General features: G+C 43.4%; 3 non-coding genes across 3 annotated transcripts; 2 read left to right on the top strand and 1 right to left on the bottom strand.

Annotated features, from left to right (window-relative positions):
• Positions 1 to 4574: 4574 nt before the first annotated feature.
• trnan-guu (transfer RNA asparagine (anticodon GUU)) lies at positions 4575 to 4648 on the top strand. Its single transcript has one exon. It is a non-coding gene; the product is annotated as a tRNA-Asn (tRNA).
• Positions 4649 to 5965: 1317 nt separating this feature from the next.
• Positions 5966 to 6038, top strand: trnaf-gaa (transfer RNA phenylalanine (anticodon GAA)). The gene has a single exon. It is a non-coding gene; the product is annotated as a tRNA-Phe (tRNA).
• A 2674-nt stretch (positions 6039 to 8712) lies between these two features.
• Positions 8713 to 8784, bottom strand: trnay-gua (transfer RNA tyrosine (anticodon GUA)). Its single transcript has one exon. It is a non-coding gene; the product is annotated as a tRNA-Tyr (tRNA).
• Positions 8785 to 9516: the final 732 nt, after the last annotated feature.

The raw sequence follows: 9516 nt of genomic DNA, 5'->3' as shown, positions 1-9516 counted from the left end.
ATGATTTCTGGAGTGAAAGTAGTTAGTGTGATGTCATATGAGCTCCATGATTTTCTGTTATTTTTGGTAAGCGTTTCATTGTTTCACCTGTACATGCGTAGTTAAGTCAGAAGGGGGGCAGTAGAGCTCATAGAGTGTTCTTTTTCTGCGGTGGTTCTGCTGATGCTTCCAGTTCTTGCCAATGCTGAAGTAATAAAAGAAGGTGTTGTCCAGCAGTGCTGTCTGTCTTCATGGTGTCTCATTGACTCCTTCATCTACATATCAGGCCACAGCAACAGTGCTGTCCGTCACTACACAACATTGACACTGAGATTCCCACTATTGATGAGTCAGCACATCCTGACTGTTATGATGACCTCAGCCTGAATGCTCCTCCTTCTTGAGATGCCAGACCTCAAAGGACTCCAGTTTGACTCAGAGTCACTTCTTCTTCTCTTGGACAAATAAATGGATGAACAAACACTAAAATATCAATCATGATTTAAACCCACTGGCAAAACCAATGTTTCCACTTTGTTGATTTTTATAATTTCCTTCAATAAATACAAGTGGGTGGAGCCCAGATGGGGGGCTGCACGGTGGTGCAGTGGTTAGCACTGTGGCCTCACAGCAAGAAGGTTCCGGGTTCGAGTTCCGGCTCGGGCACGCGATCTTTCTGTGTGGAGTCTCCATGTTCTTCCCGTGTCTGTGTGGGTTCTCTCTGGTACTCCGGCTTCCTCCCACAGTCCAAAAACATGCAATTGGGGACGAGGCTGATTGAATACTCTAAACTGACCGTAGGTATGAATGTGAGTGTGAATGGTTGTTCGTCTCTCTATGTTGGCCCTGCGATGGACTGGCGACCTGTCCAGGGTGTACCCCGCCTCTCGCCCGTTGATGCTGGGATAGGCTCCAGCCCCCCCGCGACCCTTAATGTGTAGGAATAAGCGGAAGATGACGATGGATGGATGGATGGAGCCCAGATGGTCCAAACCTGTTTCCTGTCTCCTGTCATTGTGGAGAGTCTCTGTTCTGTCCTGCTGCTGTCCAGTTGTCTCAACTGAGCCAACTCAGACTCACACCCTCTTCATCAAAACATGACGTTTGGTCGAGTCCTGTCACATCAACAGGTGACGTGGAGGAAGTCATCAGGAGACACGGCGATGTACAGCTATGTGACATCAGCAGAACTGTGGAAGTTTATACTGAGTCTCCTGATGACAAGTGGCAGTATACAGATATTAAAGAGGGTCTGAGCTAAAACTGAACCTTGGGGAACCTCAACCTTTGATCTCAGAGTTTTGTGTTTGATCTTAGAATTGTTTCTTTGATCTCACCTTGATTTCTCAATGATTTCTTTGTGGACACAAATTGTCTTTGATCTCTCAGTCTTCTTCTGTAACCTCACCAGTTGAAGCTTTCTCACCACTTGGATCTCATGTTTCTGACATCTCTGAGCTTGTTTCCTATCCCCCTGTCTCATATTGATGAGGTCATACAGCCTGATGATGTCTATGGTTCTCCTTTGAGTGGTTCCCTCTGGGAGAGTTCTCTCTCTGTAACTTGTGTGTGTGTTTGGTCGTATCATGTTTCTCCTTGACAGCACTTCAGTGATTTTACCACTGGTGTCTCATCTATGATTCACCTTTTATTTTACTGTTTTGTCAAAGATGAAGGTGTGTTTGTTGTCATTCATTAATCATGTGATTGCTCATGTGACTGTGGTCACGTGTATGCCAGATGGCGCTGTTCTTTTCTTTTGCAGATGAAGCGCTTGTAACGTCTCTCACTCTGATCACTTCATGCTATTGAAGCTACTCAGATGTAGCCTGACTAGGTCAGTCAGTAGAGCATGAGCTGCTTAATCCCAGGATTGTGGGTTCAAGCCCCATGTTGGACGTTCATCTTGAACATCACTGCTTGTCCTCTCACTTTTTGCAGCTGTGGGAGCTTTGATTGTGAAGATTGACTCTGCAAGGACCTGCCGTGAGGCTGGGCTCTCCTCTGTATTTGGTTGCTAGGAACCTGAATCAGTCCTCAGTGGAGCGGTGCTGCTGAGTGTGAGTGAGGCTTGAGTGAGAGACTGAGCAGGAGCAAACAGGTTCAAGCAGGTTCAGGCGAACTCCACTTAGTCCACCAACATCAAAGCAGAGGAACTGAGTTCATCGAACAAAATGATTCATATCATCTCCACTTGGAATGCTCTGGAACTACAAGTACACTTAAAATGGCTGACTTATGACAACAGAAGGAACTTTGAAGTATATTTGATTTATTTCAGTCAGTGACAGTTTTTTTTTTCAAGAATTTAGTTCAGGTAACTTCATTGTTTTACTAAGATGAGCTTTATGTTATAACATTGAAACAAGACCAAAAATATAGTAAATATAGTGGAATATATTGGAAAATATCCTGCAATATATTAAATATTATATTTCCATCCATCCATGTTCTTCTGCCTCACACCTGAAAGCCACTGGGATGAGGGTTATTTTAAAGATCTAGAATATCTTGTGAATATGTAGAGCTTAATTCCAGCAGCAGACCTCCTCAGGTGATGGAATTTATATTTGACATGTTTACCATTAAATGAGACACATTTGCAGTCCATTGAAATCTACTTGTGTTCATGGTGAGTTGATTTCAAAACATGAGCTGACAGAATCTACGTTTAGGGAGGAACCACCATATCCAGGGGTCTGGACCTTTTTGTAGTCAGAGCCATCAAAGTAGCAGACTAAGCTAGCAGACATTAGCATTGAGAAGAAACTGACCAAACACCGCCCTATTGCATTGTGGGAAATTTTTGCTTGGTTTGTGTCCATCACTACACACAAGAAATTTGTCTCATGCTGCCGTGACCCGGAGTTGAACCGGGGTTGCTGCGGCCACAACACAGAGTACTAACCACTATACGATCACGTCCTCCTCAACAGCAGATTGAGCTTCCATGTCTTTGTCTCAGGTGAGATCAAAGACAGATTTCGAAGAGCAAACACAAAACTCTGAGATCAAAGGTTGAAGTTTCCCAAGGTTCAGTTTTAGCTCAGACCCTCTTCAAGGTGGAACCAGCAGAGGAGCTCAGTAGAGACAACTGGACAGCAGCAGGACAGAAACAATAGAATTGTCAAATACCACAACAGTTTTCAGCTTGCTGGTAAACAACACACACACACACACACACACACACACACACACACACACACACACACACACACACACAATTAGTTTGTGTTTGTGAGAAGATTTAAAAAATCTCCTGTGCTGTGTTGAAGATTAATTGTTGAATATCAATCCTCTACTCATGTTCATGGGAGTGTAGTTTTTGTGGTCGAGTGGTTAAGGCGATGGACTAGAAATCCATTGGGGTCTCCCCGCGCAGGTTCGAGTCCTGCCAACAACGTTGAACTGCTGTTCCAGAGGAGACAACATCTGCTCCTACTGTAGGTCCATGTGTCAAAGGTTTTCTTTCAAGGGCTGTAGCAGCTGATGATGAGGGAGAGAGAGAGGATTGGTAGCATGTTGTCTTGTCTCAACCATTCTGGTGTTGACCAAAATCTTTGTTGATACTCCAGTGGTGGTGAAGGTGATGGAAATGTTCCAAGTGGGACAGTTCCATGTTCAACCAGTTTCATCTGGAACTAAGGTGGAGCTTAGGGTTAAGTAGGAATTGGTTTGGTTTAGTCCCTGGGAATGTCAGTGTGTGTGTGTGTGTGTGTGTGTGTGTGTGTGTGTGTGTGTGTGTGTGTGTGTGCGTGTGTTTACATGCAGACTTTCCCTTGTGTCAGCTGATTTGGTTTGGAATCCATCTTAGTCAGGACATTTTGAGAAAATTCTATCATGTCGTTGTAGTTATTTTGATTTACAACACTGGAAAAAAAAATCCCCTCCCCTCCAAAAACACTCCTTTTCAACTTTGTACCCAAATTGTCTCCTCATCAGGCACCACAGCATCCAGTAGGTTCAGTTAAAACAAGTCATTAGAGATTTAAAAAATGTCCATCAAACACAAAATAAGGCTTCAAATAGGTTTCCAATTTCATTTCATGTTGACACATTTTGTCCATTTAACATCAGGACTGCTCCCAGATCATCTCAATGACCTCATCCCAGCACCGGAGTACCGCCCAAGTTCATCAAGGACAGCAAACATGAGCAGGTCTAGGTTCACCTCCATCTTTGGAGGTTGTTGAATTTCCTCCTGAGGACCGTCAGGCTGTTTCCTTACTTTGCTGTGACACAACAGCAGACAGCAACAAGGACTGCTGCAGTGCACTTGGTAATTGGATGCACTGAAGTCATCCATTCATGTCAGTGATGTCACTTGGCAGGACTGTCATTGCCGTCTCATTCGAGAAAAGAATCCAGACTCCACACGTGGCTCCCATGATAACTGATGGACCTCTGGTTGGAGGCTGGACGATGATGTTTGGTCTGGGGGGGTTAAGATTGTGGGGGTTGTTTCAGTTCTAGTGCTGAAGGCTTTCACCATGACAGTCAGACCCTCATCTGTCCTTCATGTTCCCTCAAATGTGCCGTGTGGACCTCACACTCTGAAATTTAGCGTGAAAACTCTTCATGAAAAGCGATTCAGAGTCTCTGTGGCGCAATCGGTCAGCGCGCTCGGCTGTTAACCGAGAGGCTGGTGGTTTGAGCCCACCCAGGGACGATGACAAGGCTGTACTGGTGCTTAGGACTCTGTTGATCAGCTGAGTTGCTACTTGATGTCAACATTGGTCTGTTTCATCCTGAGTAGTTTGATCATAGCAAAGATGTTGCATCAATGATCTGAATGTGGACGGACAGATTGACCCTCCCCAGCAGACCCATGTGACAGATCTCTTGATGAGACACTTTGTGGTAAAGCCAGATTCTCCCAGTCCCACTGACATATTTCAATCAGACATGTTCAGAGATGTTTTTTTTTTCCTGAATACATTTATTATTTTCTGATCACCTTGTGGATTTTTCATCATTCTCCTCATTACCATACTTTAGGTTGCAGTATGTACACCTTAGTTAGCCTTGGGTTTCAGAAATCATACAGCATACAAATAATAGCAGGTTGAAACATATTTATGTAAAAGAATTTAACATGGTCTCACACACACACACACACACACACACACACACACACACACACACACACAGAGCCTGTCTTTGGGATAAAATGGTCTGTCACGTTCTCTCACATTGCACAACAACAAAACAAACAAAGACGGCCATGTCCAGTGTGGTCCTGGATATGACGACTGGACTGCAGGGTCCCAGTATCACTGTGACAATTCTTTTACCAGCTATGACCTTGGAAAAGAACTTCTCAGGCGGAAACTTTTCATGGTGGTACAGTGAAGAAAACTGGACCTGAGCTGCCTGCTGAAATCTTGCAGGTGAAGGACAGAGCTCCACCTCTTTGACAGACACCACCACTGTTGGCTCATGTTGTCAAAAAAAGTGTCAGTTTTTGACACACACGCATCGAAACACACACACACGCACGCATCTAAACACACACACACACACACACATGCATGTTCTTGCACACAGAGATTTTTCCTCTATTTTTGTTTTTTACTGATTTTGGAACCAGTAGTTGGTTTCTGTTGGTTTGATTTGCTTGACTGGTTGTTGTTTGTTTGACCTTGCAAATCCATATTTTGGGTTCTGGCTTGCTCTGCTTTTCGTTTTGTGTTTGTATTATGTGAAAGTGGCATAATTAAGACAAAAGACACTGTTAGAACAGAAAGATCCAGAAAACCCACCAACCAGAGGTTTGTCTGGTACAGATGTGGAATTATTGGCTCACACAATGTTGAGGCAACTGGGAAGAAGACAAACAAAAAAGGCTTGTGTGATTCAGACATTCATCAAAAATGGTCCTGTAGAACTGTTCAATGTGTCATGACTTCAGAAGCTCAAATCCTCTCTAAGTTCTAGTGAGAGTGGAAGAGATTATAAAATGAGAGAAGCAGGGCCCTCCCTCAGAGCTGAAACAGCTCAGTTGGGAGAGCGTTAGACTGAAGATCTAAAGGTCCCTGGTCCGATCCCAGGTTTCAGCAGAGGAACAGCATTGACTTTACTTTCCAGTGGAGGAACTGCAGACATGAAGGAAACTAACATCTTGTCCTGTGTATTCTTATGACATTCAAGACATTTTTGGAGCCTCTTGTTGGATTTTGCCACGGAGAATCAGAGCCAATCAAAATCATGGTGGACTTTAACATGGAGGATTGAACAAGTGAAGAAAGCAGCAGCAGTTTGACCTTCACAGGTGTTTCTTTTCCTGTCTAAATGCTGTAGAAAGAACCTGAGTAGCTCAGATGGTAGAGCATCAGACTTTAAATCTGAGGGTCCAGGGTTCAAGTCCCTGTTCAGGTGCTATGGATGTTCCAGTGTTTGACAACATGGTACTGGATGAAGTTTAGTGTTGAACAAACTGTCATCATCAAAAGTAGAAGTGTTCTTGTCTTGCCACTGTGAGACTGTTGCTAGAAAAGTGACCAATAATAATTTCACGTGGCATGCAATTAACAAAAGACCCACATTAATGGTTGCAGGGGGGCTGGAGCCTATCCCAGCATCTACGGGTGAGAGGCGGGGTTCACCTGTGAGCTCTGTCAGGTATGAAGGAACCTGTTGAGGACGTCAGACATGCAAAGACACAAACACAACCACCAACAGGACCCTGCACACACAACGCCGCATAGGACCCAGGCCTGGGGCCGTCACCAGTGTTCCCATAGAAACCACCAGCGTCGTCCAACATTGGGAACATGAACTGTGTTATCATACTTTTCCAGACTTCTTATGGAAAAAGTCAACAGAAGGACAAAAGTCATTTTAGCCAACCAGATATTTGCTTGGACACTGAGTTCATGTGAAATTTAAATGACAGCTGAGAATCACGCCAGAGGTCTGGATATTCAAAGTCTTCAACTTTTGCTTTTGTTGTTCCATCAAGAAAGCCAATGAGCAGTTAGTTGACAACCAAGAATCAGGTCAAACGGAAAACAACATACGATATGAGGTTTTTCTTGTTTCTTGATGGGCAGCCAAAAATATTTTCAGCATTGGATCATTAAAGTCTGTTTCATTTCTGATGTCATGTTCAAAAATAATTGCTCACCTAAGAGGATTCTAAAAAGTCAGACTTTCTCAGTTATATTCTCTTCTCAGGCTTTCAAATCTTTTACATTTCCATTTTCCACAAGTGAGTAGAAAGTTGTTACTCTCTTTGAATCCAGGATTTAAATCTGTGGTTCATTTCATGAAGCTTGAACCCAGGATTAAAAGCACATCATTAAATGACTTGTAGTGATATTCTCCTGTTAACATTCCAAATTATTCATTGAGATTTGGACTTTACGGAAACATTTTTCCAGATTTTGATGGACCAGTACAGCAGGAACTGGGGCTCATTCATGTAGTGGTTTAAATTTGAGCCTGGGTTTCTTCCCCTGCAAGATAAATCTGGAAAGCATTTTGTTCAATTCAGAAACGGTTTTGAAGGCAATTTCTCCAGTTGGTCCTGGAACTAGAAAGAGATTTTGTGGTAGGACATTTATTTTTACTCTATCAATCCTGTGACTCAGACTCAGAAAGGAAATGGAGTTCCATCTTCTTCTATCATCTTCAAGGAGTTCTGGCCCCAATCCAGGTGGAGGTTTTCCTCCATGTGTTCTGGAGGTGAGTGATTAAAGGTCAGAACCTGTGTTTTAGAATGGAGAATTAATATCCAGCAGAGCTTCCCAGTGTTTCAAAGAGTTTTATTAATGCAGGTCCTGTGTTAGGGGGCTCACTTCAATATGTTAAAACATCATCAGCGTCCAGCGCCACCTTGTGTTCTTCTCCATTTATGTGGACACCTTTAATATTTGTGGTCTCTCTCCACTGTACGAGGGGCTCGATATGAAGAGCTGGAAGCAGCAGGAACTGGGGGGTCATGTCTCATGGTCTCTCTTATTTTGATATCCCACTTGTGTCCTGTTCTTCCTGTTTTAGTTTGATGTCGAACCTCCCCTCTCATTTTCAGGTTACTTCACTTCCCCTTGTCTTCTGTTTGCCTGAGTCTCTCGGTGCATCTGAATAGACATCAGGACTCTGAGAGGGAACGACCTCAGCAGAGACTCCTCTATTTAGAGGAAAGGAGAGCTGAGAGAACACTTTTTTGACATCATTCAACATCCTCAGGGACGATCGTTTACAAAGTTCTATTTAATATAAGACACATAAAATCACACTACATCAATCAGGCTGATGAATAATAAATCAAATATAAAAATGCTTTATTTTAAGATATAAAATATCTTATGAATATCTGGAGCTTAATTCCAGCAGCAGACCTCCTCAGGTGATGGAATTTATATTTGACATGTTTACCATTAAATGAGACACATTTGCAGTCCATTGAAATCTACTTGTGTTCATGGTGAGTTGATTTCAAAACATGAGCTGACAGAATCTACGTTTAGGGAGGAACCACCATATCCAGGGGTCTGGACCTTTTTGTAGTCAGAGCCATCAAAGTAGCAGACTAAGCTAGCAGACATTAGCATTGAGAAGAAACTGATACCTGGAGCCTACTTTTGGGTCTGGTCAAGTGATAACAAACTAATATGACATCATTGTCAGACTGACGCCTGCTCAACAATGACCAAACACCACCCTGTTGCATTGTGGGAAATTTCAGCTTGGTTTGTGTCCATCAGTACACACAAGAAATTTGTCTCATGCTGCCGTGACCCGGATTCGAACCAGGGTTGCTGCGGCTACAACACAGAATACTAACCACTATACGATCACGGCCTCCTCAACAGCAGATTGAGCTTCCATTTCTTTGTCTCAGGTGAGATCAAAGAAAGAATTCTAAGATCAAACACAAAACTCTGAGATCAAAGGTTGAAGTTCCTCAAGGTTCAATTTTAGCTCAGACCCTCTTTAAGGTGGAACCAGCAGAGGAGCTCAGTAGAGACAACTGGACAGCAGCAGGACAGAACAAAGGCTCTCCACAATGGCAGGAGACAGGAAACAGGTTTGGACCATCTGGGCTTCTGTCCACTTTGATGGTTTTTAAAACATTGAAGGAATTTGTAAAAAATCAACATTGTGTTTAAATCATGATTTCAAGTTGAGTGTGTTTGCTCATCTGTTCCAGAAGCTTCCTCTAGAGTTGACCCTGGATGAGTGGAGGGACCTTTTTGATCATCAGGACTGGTTTTTGATGCCCTGATGGTGCATCGGGGTCATCATGGTCCTCCACCATCTGCAGGGGTTCCAGGACTGTTGTGGTGTTTGTGGGAACTGCAGGGAGAAGCTGAGACCTGGAGAGGAAGTCCTGGACACCAGCAGACCTCTCAACACCTGCAGCATTTTTTCAGCTCCACCAAACCCAACATTCACTGCCTCCTCATCATCTGGGCATCAAAAGCAGCTCAGACCTGCTGCAGCTCAGCAGACCTCAGCCATTTTTAGGATGTCTCAATGATTCTCCTTCACATGATTTTCATTCAGAAACAATAGAATTGTCAAATACCACAA

This window comes from Aulostomus chinensis, chromosome 4, assembly GCF_037954235.1.
Source record: "Aulostomus chinensis isolate RoL2024-O1b breed Wild chromosome 4, RoL_Achi_v1.0, whole genome shotgun sequence".
Lineage (NCBI taxonomy): Eukaryota > Metazoa > Chordata > Actinopteri > Syngnathiformes > Aulostomidae > Aulostomus > Aulostomus chinensis.
This window is presented reverse-complemented; position numbering and strand designations above follow the sequence as displayed.